Genomic DNA, 16971 nt, shown 5'->3' on the forward strand with positions numbered 1-16971 from the left:
ACGAAATCCATGGAAATTTGCTCCCATTTCCATTGTGGTATCTCTGGTTGTTGGAGTAGGCCTGAGGGTTTCTGATATTCCGTCTTGACTCGCGCACAAGTCAAACACTTGCTGACGTAAGTTGCTATGTGGGCCTTCATGCTAGGCCACCAATACGTAGTCTTAATATCGTGGTACATCTTGTCCGAACCAGGGTGTACTGAGTAGCGAGATTTGTGCGCTTCATCCATCGCAAGTTCTCGTAAGTCGCCATAGAGTGGGACCCAAATGCGTCCTGTTACATAATAAGCACCGTCTTCCTTCTGTTCTAAGCGTTGCCTTGACCCGCGTAGGGCTTCAGCTCTAACGTTCTCTGGTTTCAGTGCTTCTATCTGAGCAGCTCGTATTTGCGAAGGTAGACTAGAATGGATCGTGAGTTGTAAAGCTCTTACGCGCTTAGGCGTAGTGTCCTTCCGACTGAGGGCGTCTGCCACTACATTGGCCTTGCCCGGGTGATACCTGATAGAGCACTCGTACTCATTCAGCAGTCCGACCCATCGTCGCTGTCGCATATTCAGTTCCTTCTGCTTGAATATGTGTTCTAAACTTCTGCGGTCGGTGTAGATGGCGCACTTGGTTCCGTATAGGTAATGCCGTCATAACTTAAGTGCGAAGATCACTGCTCCCAGTTCCAAATCAAGCGTTGTGTAGTTCCTTTCGTGCGTCCTAAGTTGTCGAGAGGCGTAAGCAATAACCTTCTCGCGTTGTATCCGTGTGTAACTGGGATCCTGATTCGAAGCGTCATGGTATACCGCTAGATCACCCGTACCCTAGGGTGAAGATGATGCCCAGTGCATTACAAAGTTGGGATTCGAAAGCTGAAGAGACGTCCTCCTGTTTTGGTCTTTCACGAACACAACACCCTGCTGTGCCAACGAGACTTAAGCTGTGCGACCTTCGAAAATCTTGTGATCAAGCTGCGATAGTATCTAGTGGGACCAAGAAACTCCTGTATCCTCGAAGGGATCTTCGATGTTGATCAGTTCCTAACAAAAATGGATCTTAGCGAGATCCATGTGTATTCCCACTTCGTTGTTTGATAAAAAGAAAATGTGTACTTCCCGAATCCTGAAGTCATACTTAGGTAGACTTCGCACGTAGACGCTCCTCCCCTAGAAGCTCTACAATGGAATACAAGTGTTGTTCAAGGTGCCCCTTTCTCTTAGAAGTGATTCAAAACGTACTAGATAAACACAGTTGCAGTGTGATCCATAAAGCAGCTGGTGGGTTGTTCACCCAAAAAGGTCATGGAATAATTCATCCGGTGTCCCCTGGAAATGGCCTTATTGCGTTCACTATGCCGTTTTAGGAACATCCTCCCTTTGGACTTCCATCTGATGTTAGTTCGTGCGCCACTCAATCTTCACATAGGAGCATGACCCATGTAACTGGTCAACAGGTTGTCAATACAGGATCGAGACGGACGGTTATGGGCTGTCACCTTGATGAGTTCTTAATAGTCAGTATACACACGAAAAGGTCCATCTTCCCTAGGATAAGTGGGGCTCCCCCAAAGCGAAGAAATAGACCCTACAAAACTCCTGTCCAACGGTTCTTATAGTTGCTTTGATAGATCTTGCGACCTTCCTGGCGCAAAATGGTAAAAGTACAAGTAATCAGGGCTGCCTCAGACGTGAGATCAAACTGAGATTCCGCCTAACGAATTTTCGGAAGAAGAACTGAATGTTCCTCAGATAGCACGCCGAGAGAAACAACGAACAACTGGTGGATCCTCGATCCACTTTTCCTTAGCCTTAACATCCGTAGCGGTTGCTAACACAGCGGAGTAATCCCTTTGTAGACACTTCTGGCCTTCACAGCTGAAATGGCGCTAACTATAGAACTACTCTGATGCTTTAGAACAAATGCCGATTCTCCACACAAAGTTTTCTCCTCACTGGGTATATTCGCGTGATTCCTGGGTAACCAATTCACACTAACTACTGCATTGTAACCATCGAGGGTGGTAGAAGGAAGGTCGACATCGGACACTCGTCCCACAAGGTCGTGTTTACATCCTAACGAACTTTTGAGATTCTATTCGACTTGCCATCAGTCGATTCCACATCTGGTTCGGTTTCAAGAAGTATCAGGGTCAAGCAGAATAGAGGTGAAGCAAACAACTACCCATACAAGCTACCATGTTGCTACTACGCCTGGCGTCGCCTGCGCCAATCCTAAATGCCCTTCCACGAGCATCATTTCCAATGTTGTTGTTACGGTTGCGAGGATTCCCATTACTATCATCATTCCCCCTGGTTGTTGACCTTGATGTTGTCGCGACTGTTGTTTCTGATGTCGTTGCTTGAAATGGTGCGCTACGATCCTTCACTGACAAGTCCATCTTGTCGCGTTTCCGTGCCGCGTCCCAAGGTGTACTTATTGAGCTGGCCGTTACGCATTTCCGCACCATTGTCAATTGTCATCGCTTATGGCCCGACTGATTCGTAAGAGCTGGCTCCTATGAGCCGCTGACTAGGGTTAAGGGTTCGACTGGAGTCAATTCGCTGATGCTCGTTGTCGGTGACTAGGGTCGTTCAAATGCTGAAGCCAGTAAGGTACTACGTCTACCCTCTTGATTGAGTAATACACGGTATGTTGAGATAGTGTTGCAGAAGTGATCGCACTTCGGGATTTAAGACGTCAACACGTTAAGTTCCAGCAAGCGAAGAAAGGTGAGAAGGATATAGACCAATCATTGTCGTTTCAACATCCATCCCGGGGATGTTCGTACAAGCACCTAATGTTCTACACAGTTCGCTAGGCGTTCATATGGGTGTTCAGGCAATACTCGATAGCATCGAGGTTCGAAAGGGGTGCAGTGAGAAGTGAAAAGATCGTGTTCGAGTAGGAGACAATCACTGCTACGGCTCCTATGGACTGTTGTGTTTCTCATCATACAAATAACGAAACGGAACCCCTTTTTCACTTGTTAAGCCTCACTGGGACTCACATCCACCCCACTATATTATTATGTGTGCACCCACAATAATATTGTGATTTGCATGTTCCTCTCAGCTCCTCTTAACTCATGTCAAATGGTTCCCCACACTCGGGTAGATTTCAAAGTGCATCAAGTAGTGTAAGTCATGGAGGTTTAGGGAATTACCACCCTATCAGTCACATGATACGAGAAAGTGTACATGAATTCATATTGGTGTGCTAACGTGCAATCACATGCAATATCGTATGTGGGCGTTCACTAGTTAGGCATACTAGTACGTATAGCGAAACAGGAAACATAAAGTAAGCAAACAAGTAAACACTGGTCCGAGCTATGAGGTCAAAAGTGTTGAGCCTTGTACTTGGAGTGTAGTGTCGTCACGAGTCACGGGTTATAGTCTGGTTTTCTCCAAAAAGATTTTCCCCTTTTTAAAACCAAGTTCACTATAACCAATGGCTCTGATACCAATCTGTCACACCCCCAAAATCCACCTGCGGATAACACCCGCTTCGAGGGCGTGACTGACCAGGATCCAGCCACCAATTATACTGAGCATTTAATTAATAGTAGAAATATTTAATATCCGGAGTAATTGGCAACATTAGAGTTTAGATTCGGTAATTAGTTTAACAAAACAGCGGAAGCATAAACCAAAATAGTTTTAAAGACAGTTCATTGTTCAAAACAGTTATCCCAACACACGGGTTTGACGAACACTACACATCCCCAAGCAGCAGCTCCTGAATCCTTGGTTACCTGTAAAGCATGCAGTAAGGGGTCAACAATAATGCTGAGTGAGTTCACTAGTTGTCCAGTTTTAATTACCAAAAACTTGTTTCACCGGTTAATTTACCCGTTTATACATGCCCTGGGGAGCTACCCCAAAAGTTAGCGACTAAACTGTTTTTCCAATACCGAACACTAGGTAACCGTTGCGTATCCGCAGGATGCCCCGATGTCAATGTTCTATCATCATTGACGGATGCCTGAGTCTATTAGTTCACGACCGATCCCAAACCAGGGCACGGTGTGAGGCTGGTAAACACCTAAATAGCGCTATCAACTAATAACCCGTTCGCCTGGCCATGGCGACTAATCGGTATTATGTAGTAGGGACTTGAGTGATAGAGTTGCGTTTAGTGCCGTTAGTTGAAATCCGTATAAACAGTAATTAACCAAAAGGTTTCCCAATACCAGGGAAGGAAAAGTAAGTTTTGTTCCCAATAACTAGGGAAGGTATGTAAAGGGTATCCCCTTTTACCAGGGGATAGGATTGTTTTAGTCTCGTGTCCCAAACCACCGGGACGCATGCTTTTAAGTTGTGAACTCACCTTGGGTTGCTCGGTAGGTTTAGGTTACTTGTCAATCACGTTGGTCACCACGTCCTAACATGGTTACCGGTATAGGTCAGGTTTGGTGCACAAGCAATCACGTAAAAACTATACACATAACTGGCACGTAACATGCAAAACAATACAAACCGTCATGGGGTTATTGGGCCGGTTCTAACATTCACACATTCAAACAGAACACAGTGACACATAGTCCATTTAACAGATAGCCCATGATACACATAATGGCCCAATAACCAAAGTGAGCAGCCCACTCGCAACCAGATGGTCTCGAGTCGTAACCAGGAGATCTCGGCTTGTCACGTTATGGTTGCGAGTCGCAACCGTGTTGTAACATTTCGTATTTTCAAACTTTCCATTTTTGGAAAGTCTACTTGTACTTTCTACTTTTGTAAGTTGTACCTTTGTTGTACTTGATTCAAATTCCAAAATTGTACTCGAGACTTGAAATCATAATGAAATTGCATGATTTTATCCATATTTTGTGTTTGAATACTATGAATCATTGAAACTATGAAACTATGTTAAACACGTTGAAACTATGTTAAACACGTTGAAACTATGTTAAACACGTGAAAACAGAGGAATTCCATCTTAATTTCGACTCTTTAATTCATCGTTGCCAAGAGATTACCCTAAACCGTACAAAAATTGGGAATTTATACGCTAATTCGGTAAAAATATTGAAATTTGGGTTAAATTTGATTATTATATTATTTTATTATTATTTTAGATGATCAAAAATAATAATTTAAATTAAATAAATAATTATTTTCTAAATTTTTATTGATTTTTAAGCAATTCCGTTAGCAAATCTAACCCCATTGGTGAAAACCGGTTAAATAAGACTAACCAGGTTAAGTTTACTAAAGGGCAGCACTAACTGAGTCAGAAAACTCAGTTAGTGGCTAACCCAGTTAGTTAAAACTAACTGTATCAAAAAAGGGGATTTAAATCCCAAGGTATGCGTGACCCAGGACTCGAACTCGAGTTCCCCCATACACTAACACACATGCGTGACCAACTGATCTACAGCACAACTTGTGAGATGGTTGGACCTGAATTCTATATAAACACGCATTAATTGCGTGATTTAATTCAAATCAAAGAAACCGCCATGTCTGTTCATCATCTACAACCTTTCAGTTTATTTCCGGCTTGTGACCTTCCATTATCTCGTAACCGATCACCCACTCGTCTATAAAACCCGAGCCTCACCCATCTCGTTTTTCCTTTTCACCCGAACTCCGAGACAAAACCGAACCCGACTCGAAGCTATTCGCCGGAAACCAACTTCGTCGCCGGAGCAACCTCTCTTCGCCGGAACTCGCTGCCATCCTCGTCGCTGCCGCACCACCACCGTCCGGTAAACATCTCCCGATTCGTTTTCCCTTTTCGTTTTTCCGGCGATTATATGTAACTGTTATATCTATATTATTATTATTATATTATTATTATTATGGTAATATTATTATTATTATTAGTAATATTATTATTATTATTATTATTATTATTAGCTTTATTATTATTCCTGTTTTTAGAAATAATATCTGAAATATTATTCCTGTTTTATATATAATCAGAATATTTTTTTTTAAGTAAATCAGATTCATTTATATAATATTTTTATTAAACAGATTATTTTATTATTTCAGTTTTATAAAATCAGATTTATTAAAAATCAGTTTTTGTTTATTTATTTATTTCAGAATTTATTTCTGAAATTTAATAAAATCAGATTTTGTTTATTTATTTATTTCAGAATTTATTTCTGAAATTTAATAAAATAAGATTTTATTCATTTATTTATTTCAGGATTTATTTCTGAAATTTAATAAAATCAGACTTTATTTATTTATTTATTTCGGAATTTATTTCTGAAATTTAATAAAATCAGATTTTATTTATTTATTTATTTTCAGAATCTATAAATCAGAATTATTTATGTATTTCAGAATTATTATCATAAAAATCAGATATATTGTTTTTATTAATTCAGAATATTTATTTTAAATGTTGTTTAAATTATAAATTAATTCTGAATTACTATTTAATTATTATTTGATCATATTTATTAATTTCAGGATTTATATTCTTTAAATCAGAACTATTGTTTATTTAATAAAAATCTAGAAATTTTATTTATTTTATTTTCAGATTTATTTATTTGTTTTATAAACTAGAAACTTTATAAATAAGTTATTTGTTTATAAGATTATTAACTAATGTTGTGGTAATTATTTTAGATTGTCAAAATAATTATTTATCTATTTAAATTCCTATTTATTTTATTGTTCCAACACTTTAGGAATTTTGTATTATTTATGTCTTATTATCTAAATTATTCTATAAATTCCCAAATAATTAATCAAATCCTCAAATTAATAGGGTAATTCTCTTGTGCACGATCTTCTTGGAAAATCCCTGATTCTATTATCTTTTTCCAAAATACGCAACGCAACCTAAGGTGAGTATACTTGACCCATTTTCTTTTTACACGTTTGGGTGTAGTATGCATTTCCTTATCAAAAACACAATGATAAACACTTTTATTGCACAATCTATCCATTTAAACATGAACATTTTCTTATGCAATGCACAAAATAATACATTATATATGAATACTTTGATACATCTTGATGCTTGTTAATACTCATATTCCCAAAAAAAAAAAATGGAAACTTATCATCAAGATAGGGGTGATTCCCAAACCTTGATGATTAGCTCCACTCACTTTCTAACTTCACCAACGAGCTAGAGGTGATTCTCTTACCTCGGAGGTAGTTACCAACTTTTATTCGTTCTCAATGAAATTTTATGATTGAACGTTCCTTTTCAAAAATTTTAGAATTTATTTCACGTGCATGCTAATACGATATACTGGATTCGTGTCCCTTGGGTTAAACTTTATGTGATAAACTTGTCATTAACTTCGTAAGAAGCCACACCTTAACATACTCGATGGGTTGACCTGTGTATTCACATGCCAGGGATACGTTAATCTTGTTAACTAAGTATGGCATGTGGATTGTTCTAAATTTTTATGAAATACGTTAATCTTAGATTTCGAGGACGAAATCTCCTAAAGTAGGGGAGACTGTAACATCCGCCAATTTTAGAGCTGTAGGTTGTAACGCCCCTCCCGTATATACGGGTATTGTTAGGTTTAATCTATTAACTCTATTACCACCCTTTCGAGGGTTAGGCTATGTTAATTGCGTAACTATGGTTTGGACATGTGGATTTCATCGTTACGAGTATGACAGTTAATTGAATATCAGTTGTTCACATGGATTAGATTTGATAAACTATTAACTCTATTATGCTATATCAAACCTGTATACTCGCCAGCAATTATTTGTTGATTGTATTTTAAATGCATACTGCAGGTTGAGGATCCAAGAAAAAAACAAGAAAAGACTAGGATGGCTTAGAAACCCATCAACTATTTAAATTTCCAAATCTATGTTATGTATTTGAACTTTTCTATGTATTGTATGAAACTTATGAATATCAATGAAATAAACTTTAATTATTGTCACCACTAGTGTTATGATGTCTTTGAACAGTTTGTACGTCTCATCTCGATGTTTCCGCCATCGGTTGGGGTGTGACAGATTGGTATCAGAGCCATAACTATAGGGAATTAGGTAGAATTCCTATACTTTTCCCTAGTCTCTTGTAGGAATACTCTGATACCAGATTGGTATCAGAGCCATAACTATAGGGAATTAGGAATGCCTTGCTTGCCTAGTCTATAGTTTAGGAGCTTTCTCATTTACTTGCTGTTAAAGACATTATCCTTTTCTCTCTTCTTTGCTTCTCTCTATTCTTTTGGACTTCTAATATACAAGCCTTTCCTAAGGCTAACACAATACACACTTGGAAGCTTTGAAGACACTCTTACAACACAATCGAAATGATTCATCAAGATAGGGGTGATTCCCACACTTGGTGATGATTTTCACTCAGCTATACTCTGGTTTTTGCACGAAACCTACCCTCAAGTTAGGAGTGATATCCAAACCTTGTTGGGAGTTTTCCATTTCATAATCTAGTGGACCCTCATCTTTGGATGAGTACCAACCACGTTAGGGTACGACGTCATCAAGTTAGAGGTGAAACTCGCATCTTGTTAACTAGTCCCATTCCTCGATTTTCAATCTCGCCAAAGTTTCGATTTTCTCAATCGATTAAGGACGTGTAGTAACTGGAAGGACAAACACCGTTAGTCGCTCCTCGATGAGAGTGTTTGTCTATTAGGCCAAAGCACGCTTCCTTAATTCGAAAAGGACTTCGATTCACTTTGGAATAGTCTATGTTACGTTCCGTGACACTCCATATTTATTGAAAAAAAATCTCTTTTTATGCTATCTCAATTATCATGTGATTTATATTTGAGCGTTATCTTCAATTCAAATTTGGGAACACGAAGCACGTTATTATCGCAATCCAAAACAATTAATAACTACTCTCTTTCGTGAACAAACTAAATTTATATTGCTTTCATTATTCTATGTGAAACATCATTCTATGTGTAATACTATGTTAAACTATGTGAAACTATTTGGTGATTCATGTGAGAAACTATGTGCTATGTGATGCATACATGAAATCAATTTTCCTAAACAAAAACATTATGATTAAAAGTCTCATCCATTTCTTGTTTTGAATTTCTAGATGTCATCATCTCGTCAGTACTCTCACTCTCCCAGAAAATCCAAGTTCCTTTTTATCAGATGTACACTTTATTATCTTCGATCTTTTATGATGAAACTCTTCCTTGTCAATTTTGAATCATTTTTAGGATTTCACTTTTGCGCATACATCATACGATTATACATCATTAGCATGCATAATTTCACTTAATTTTAATTACACTTTCGTAACAACGAGTGAAGACATATCATCGAGATAGGAGTGATTTCCTTACCTTGACGATTAACTTCGCTTCTTTTCTCATCTTACAACGACCTCACAAACGGATTTGGGGTGATTCCCTTACCTAGGTGATCATTACCAATACTTTCTTTAATAGATTATATTGCGTAAACACGATCATGTTTATACCTAAATCATTTATCATGTATTTCAAAATGCTTCAGTTATTTAGACGTATCTCCTATTCTATAATCTATTTTCACATCGCTCGCATACACAAAAATTTTCAATGTTACCAAAAACGCGTATTCCTCGATTTCAAAAATTTCACAAAATACTACTGTCACCCTAATCAGTTTAATAAATCTATTGCCCACAAAATTTCGTATTCCACGTAATTACTAAAACGCACTCATCTCGCATCACTATACTAAAGAATTCTAAATTTCCAATTGAGAATCAAACCAACTTTTCATACAGAATATTACAAATATTATCCGATCAGTTATCAAAACTCTTTTCAAGATCAACAAAAACATTTTATTAAGGACACCTTTCACGATCACCAGGTTCATATACCAAAATTCCTTTTCCTAAGGTTAAACCTTTTCACCAGAATCTGTAAACTTCGAAGTTAGTAATATAAAAAAAAAAAAAAAAAAAAAACTTCTTAAAACGATGCAAACTTTTTAATTCGAAGAACTTTTCAAAACCTCGCTTGATACGTTAATTAAATTCAAAACGCGTGGGCAAGGAAACTTTATAAGGACGACAAATTTTCAGCTATGAAAATTCTTTTTTTTTAAAACCATAATAGCACTTCCATTCTTTTACAAAGTATCCTTTCGCGTAATCAAAAGATGTTTTCCTTTATACTCTCAATTTTTACATAAAATTGTGTATATGATTATAACGCTATGTTTATACTTGTATCTACATTCAGACACATTCTCACGTCTGTTATGATCCTCGTATTTATATACTCATAACTACCACGACACGTTTCGTGTCTATACTTTGACTCATATTTACACACGTACTCCCCACAATACGTTCGTATGCTTACACTTGTACTCATATTTATACTCATAGTCGCAACAACATACTTGTACTTGTACTTATACGATCACGTTTACACTCATATATATATATATATATATATATATACTCATACATTCCATTCGTACTTAAACATTCATGTTTTACACTTAATTTTCACATTTACAACCATACTCATGCATCTTATGTTTATACTCATATTTATACTCGTAATCACACTCGTACTTGTGTTCATACTCTCATTTATACGATTTATGTTATACTCGTACTTTTGTTGTACTCTCATTTATACGAATTTTGTCCATACTCACGTCATTCGTTTGTGCTCAAATTGTGCTCACATTTATGCTCATTTTAATACACGTTATGCTTATACTATGCTCATGCTTTTTACTCAAAATTTATACATTCGCACATGTACACGGGCGAAACCCGAAGGATTCGTTTACGTTAGTCTTATACTATTTGGAACGCGAACATGCTTACATGTTACATTTTTATACGCACACAATCTTATTTTCAAAATTTATGTATACCTTGATTCATACGCAAATTAGTACAAGCTATGCGGATCATGCGACGATTGGTATAATCGCGGGTGCACACGGGATTATAGTAATAAGCGCATGAGAACCATAGAGTGTACTACTGTGTATGGTAAGACATGGAACGTAACATGACACGAATAACGAAACGGACGTAACATGGTCAAAACATGGTGGATACACCGCTGGTACATCCTATATATAAGTGTTTTCACCACGTTACCAAACTTTCGTGAAACGTGCCATGAGAAATTCAGTGTTTTGCACACCTTTTTGGACCTAATGCAAACTTTAAACAACTTACAAACGCATTATGTCCGATTATCCAAGACGAAACTCCATTCTTACTACGCAACTTTTGTATATCCAATACTTATGCCATTCTTATACTTGCATCCACTTAGAGTCAATCGTTCACTTCCATACTTCCACTATTCTCTATTATTCCATGTCTTTGATATGACTCCCATTCACAATCAAGTTTCATCTATTCTCTCCGTGGAATCCTTGGATGCCATCTTTTCAACAGTCTTCCTCTTAGATTTCGAGGACGAAATCTCCTAAAGTAGGGGAGACTGTAACATTTCGTATTTTCAAACTTTCCATTTTTGGAAAGTCTACTTGTACTTTCTACTTTTGTAAGTTGTACCTTTGTTGTACTTGATTCAAATTCCAAAATTGTACTCGAGACTTGAAATCATAATGAAATTGCATGATTTTATCCATATTTTGTGTTTGAATACTATGAATCATTGAAACTATGAAACTATGTTAAACACGTTGAAACTATGTTAAACACGTTGAAACTATGTTAAACACGTGAAAACAGAGGAATTCCATCTTAATTTCGACTCTTTAATTCATCGTTGCCAAGAGATTACCCTAAACCGTACAAAAATTGGGAATTTATACGCTAATTCGGTAAAAATATTGAAATTTGGGTTAAATTTGATTATTATATTATTTTATTATTATTTTAGATGATCAAAAATAATAATTTAAATTAAATAAATAATTATTTTCTAAATTTTTATTGATTTTTAAGCAATTCCGTTAGCAAATCTAACCCCATTGGTGAAAACCGGTTAAATAAGACTAACCAGGTTAAGTTTACTAAAGGGCAGCACTAACTGAGTCAGAAAACTCAGTTAGTGGCTAACCCAGTTAGTTAAAACTAACTGTATCAAAAAAGGGGATTTAAATCCCAAGGTATGCGTGACCCAGGACTCGAACTCGAGTTCCCCCATACACTAACACACATGCGTGACCAACTGATCTACAGCACAACTTGTGAGATGGTTGGACCTGAATTCTATATAAACACGCATTAATTGCGTGATTTAATTCAAATCAAAGAAACCGCCATGTCTGTTCATCATCTACAACCTTTCAGTTTATTTCCGGCTTGTGACCTTCCATTATCTCGTAACCGATCACCCACTCGTCTATAAAACCCGAGCCTCACCCATCTCGTTTTTCCTTTTCACCCGAACTCCGAGACAAAACCGAACCCGACTCGAAGCTATTCGCCGGAAACCAACTTCGTCGCCGGAGCAACCTCTCTTCGCCGGAACTCGCTGCCATCCTCGTCGCTGCCGCACCACCACCGTCCGGTAAACATCTCCCGATTCGTTTTCCCTTTTCGTTTTTCCGGCGATTATATGTAACTGTTATATCTATATTATTATTATTATATTATTATTATTATGGTAATATTATTATTATTATTAGTAATATTATTATTATTATTATTATTATTATTATTAGCTTTATTATTATTCCTGTTTTTAGAAATAATATCTGAAATATTATTCCTGTTTTATATATAATCAGAATATTTTTTTTTAAGTAAATCAGATTCATTTATATAATATTTTTATTAAACAGATTATTTTATTATTTCAGTTTTATAAAATCAGATTTATTAAAAATCAGTTTTTGTTTATTTATTTATTTCAGAATTTATTTCTGAAATTTAATAAAATCAGATTTTGTTTATTTATTTATTTCAGAATTTATTTCTGAAATTTAATAAAATAAGATTTTATTCATTTATTTATTTCAGGATTTATTTCTGAAATTTAATAAAATCAGACTTTATTTATTTATTTATTTCGGAATTTATTTCTGAAATTTAATAAAATCAGATTTTATTTATTTATTTATTTTCAGAATCTATAAATCAGAATTATTTATGTATTTCAGAATTATTATCATAAAAATCAGATATATTGTTTTTATTAATTCAGAATATTTATTTTAAATGTTGTTTAAATTATAAATTAATTCTGAATTACTATTTAATTATTATTTGATCATATTTATTAATTTCAGGATTTATATTCTTTAAATCAGAACTATTGTTTATTTAATAAAAATCTAGAAATTTTATTTATTTTATTTTCAGATTTATTTATTTGTTTTATAAACTAGAAACTTTATAAATAAGTTATTTGTTTATAAGATTATTAACTAATGTTGTGGTAATTATTTTAGATTGTCAAAATAATTATTTATCTATTTAAATTCCTATTTATTTTATTGTTCCAACACTTTAGGAATTTTGTATTATTTATGTCTTATTATCTAAATTATTCTATAAATTCCCAAATAATTAATCAAATCCTCAAATTAATAGGGTAATTCTCTTGTGCACGATCTTCTTGGAAAATCCCTGATTCTATTATCTTTTTCCAAAATACGCAACGCAACCTAAGGTGAGTATACTTGACCCATTTTCTTTTTACACGTTTGGGTGTAGTATGCATTTCCTTATCAAAAACACAATGATAAACACTTTTATTGCACAATCTATCCATTTAAACATGAACATTTTCTTATGCAATGCACAAAATAATACATTATATATGAATACTTTGATACATCTTGATGCTTGTTAATACTCATATTCCCAAAAAAAAAAAATGGAAACTTATCATCAAGATAGGGGTGATTCCCAAACCTTGATGATTAGCTCCACTCACTTTCTAACTTCACCAACGAGCTAGAGGTGATTCTCTTACCTCGGAGGTAGTTACCAACTTTTATTCGTTCTCAATGAAATTTTATGATTGAACGTTCCTTTTCAAAAATTTTAGAATTTATTTCACGTGCATGCTAATACGATATACTGGATTCGTGTCCCTTGGGTTAAACTTTATGTGATAAACTTGTCATTAACTTCGTAAGAAGCCACACCTTAACATACTCGATGGGTTGACCTGTGTATTCACATGCCAGGGATACGTTAATCTTGTTAACTAAGTATGGCATGTGGATTGTTCTAAATTTTTATGAAATACGTTAATCTTAGATTTCGAGGACGAAATCTCCTAAAGTAGGGGAGACTGTAACATCCGCCAATTTTAGAGCTGTAGGTTGTAACGCCCCTCCCGTATATACGGGTATTGTTAGGTTTAATCTATTAACTCTATTACCACCCTTTCGAGGGTTAGGCTATGTTAATTGCGTAACTATGGTTTGGACATGTGGATTTCATCGTTACGAGTATGACAGTTAATTGAATATCAGTTGTTCACATGGATTAGATTTGATAAACTATTAACTCTATTATGCTATATCAAACCTGTATACTCGCCAGCAATTATTTGTTGATTGTATTTTAAATGCATACTGCAGGTTGAGGATCCAAGAAAAAAACAAGAAAAGACTAGGATGGCTTAGAAACCCATCAACTATTTAAATTTCCAAATCTATGTTATGTATTTGAACTTTTCTATGTATTGTATGAAACTTATGAATATCAATGAAATAAACTTTAATTATTGTCACCACTAGTGTTATGATGTCTTTGAACAGTTTGTACGTCTCATCTCGATGTTTCCGCCATCGGTTGGGGTGTGACACGTGTGGTCTCGAGTCATCATGCTGTGGTTGCGAGTCGCAACCGTCGTAGTCTCGAGTCGCAATCATGAGGTTTCGAGTTGTCATGTTATGGTTGCGAGTCGCAACTACGTGGTCTCGAGTTGTCTTGCCTTGGTTGCGAGTCGCAACGGTGCGGTTGCGAGTCGGAATGCTGTCTTTTTCATGTACACGTGATGATGCAGATCTAACAGTCCAATATGTACTATGCAATCAGACCCAGATTAGGAAACAGCCAATAAGGTTCCACTAACATTTTTCCTAAACTGACCAGCAATGAAAATAGATCAAACTTTGCCACTTTTAAAACCTTCAAACCATATTCAAACAAGTTCATCCTATGTTCATAGTTTTCTAGGGTTTTCATGCCAACATAAACACACATTTATGAACCGAAAATCACATATTTTTGACAAGATCATGATGCAAAACAAGAAAACATACATTATATAGCCGAAATCTTATGTTTACTCATCATCATTTTTGCAAGAAATAAAGAAGTATAGTTTGGTTGGCCATGAACTCTCTTAACTACCATTTCTAGTTATTTTAAACATGTTATCAAGCTTTGTACACAAGGGTTTTCACATATAGTCAATCTTCACAAATCATACCAAAAGTCATGCATAACAATTTTAACTAACCATTTTCTAGTTTATAAACATTCATAAATCTTATACACAAAAAGATAATACTAACCGGTTATGAAAGAAGGAGCCAAAAACAAAGAGAAGAGAACCGAAAAGATGGGGTGTACGAGTGATAGTCTTGACCGAGTTTCTTGTCCGGGATCCTTGCTTGAACCGAAAAATTGGAAGGGATTGGGGTGTGTTGTTGAGGGTTTCTAGTTGAGAGAAATAGTAGAAGTGTGGGTGTGTTTGTGCAACCAAATGAAACAAGTGTGGAAAAGGTTGGAATTTATACACCAAGCATCAAGTAGGCTAAGGGGGTCTCGGCCCAACCGGTTTCGGTTCACTAGGCCCACTCGAGACCGAGTGGCCCACTCGCAACCGGGTGGTTGCGAGTCGTGGTCTCGGGTCGTAGTCTCGGCTCTTATGTATTTATATATAATACACATACACAACACATATCATGCACTAAAGTCACGTTTTCATTTAATAATAATCATATATGCACAAAATATTACAAGGTATTCGTTCGGAAAAACCTAGAGTGTCACATTAAACCATTTAGATTTGTATTAAAAACACTTAATACAATTTAACTTTCACATTTACTACAATTAAGGATTGAACAATTTCCTTTGATATGACTATAAAACTAAAGGTGGAAGCCTTAATTTAGAAGAAGGGGGAGTATACCCTCTTCTACAACAAAATTTACAGGAACTATGACATACTATTTTCATGTAAAAAAATCAAAGCTTGAAATTTTGATGCATCATTATGCGAAACACTCTCTTCTACATGTTCTTATTTTAAAAACGTCATTTAAAAAAATTAACATGTTTAAATGTAACATATAAAGTTAGAAAGAATTCAATTATAGATTTGGTATAAATTTTCAAAGAAAAATTAAAGTTTTTCTTTTTTGTGTGTAAACTACTACTTTAAATGAAAGTTAGAGTTAATATATCTATTTTAATTATATGAGTAAACTGCCATTTTGGTCCCTGTGGTTTGGTCAGTTTTGCCACTTTAGTCCAAATCTCAAACTTTTTGTATCTGGGTCCCTGTGATTTCATTTTTGTTGCCATTTTGGTCCAAAAGTGAAATCAGGCCAGATTCACCAAATTAAACCCTCATATTTTGTCTTTTTTCTCAGGGGCAAAATCGTCTTTTTACGTCTTTTTTTTATGTGATTTTGTTTTAAATTAAAAATAAAAAAATGAAACCAGCCCCAATCCCCCCCCCCCTCTCTCATCTGCAGATTTTTTTTGAAAGATAAACTCTCATCAGCAGATGACCACCACCACTTCCATTAACATCAAATCTTCCGGCAACGTTCATTGACATCAAATCTTCCGGCAACGTTCCTCTGAGACTATTACCTCTCAAACTCAACGTTTCGAGCTGCGTAAGATTGCTAAAACTCGAAGGAACACTACCGTTAAACCGATTCCCACCCAAATACAACATCTTAAGCCCCGTTAACTCACTTAAAAACTTAGGAATCTCACCAGAAAACAAATTCCCTTCAAGATTCAAAACTCTTAAGCTAACCAATTCCTAAATTTCACTAGGAAACAAACCGGATAACAAATTATTCGCCAACTTCAACTCTTCCATAAGCTTCAACCTCCCAATCT

Source organism: Helianthus annuus, chromosome 2 (assembly GCF_002127325.2).
Source record: "Helianthus annuus cultivar XRQ/B chromosome 2, HanXRQr2.0-SUNRISE, whole genome shotgun sequence".
NCBI classification, from domain to species: Eukaryota; Viridiplantae; Streptophyta; class Magnoliopsida; order Asterales; family Asteraceae; genus Helianthus; species Helianthus annuus.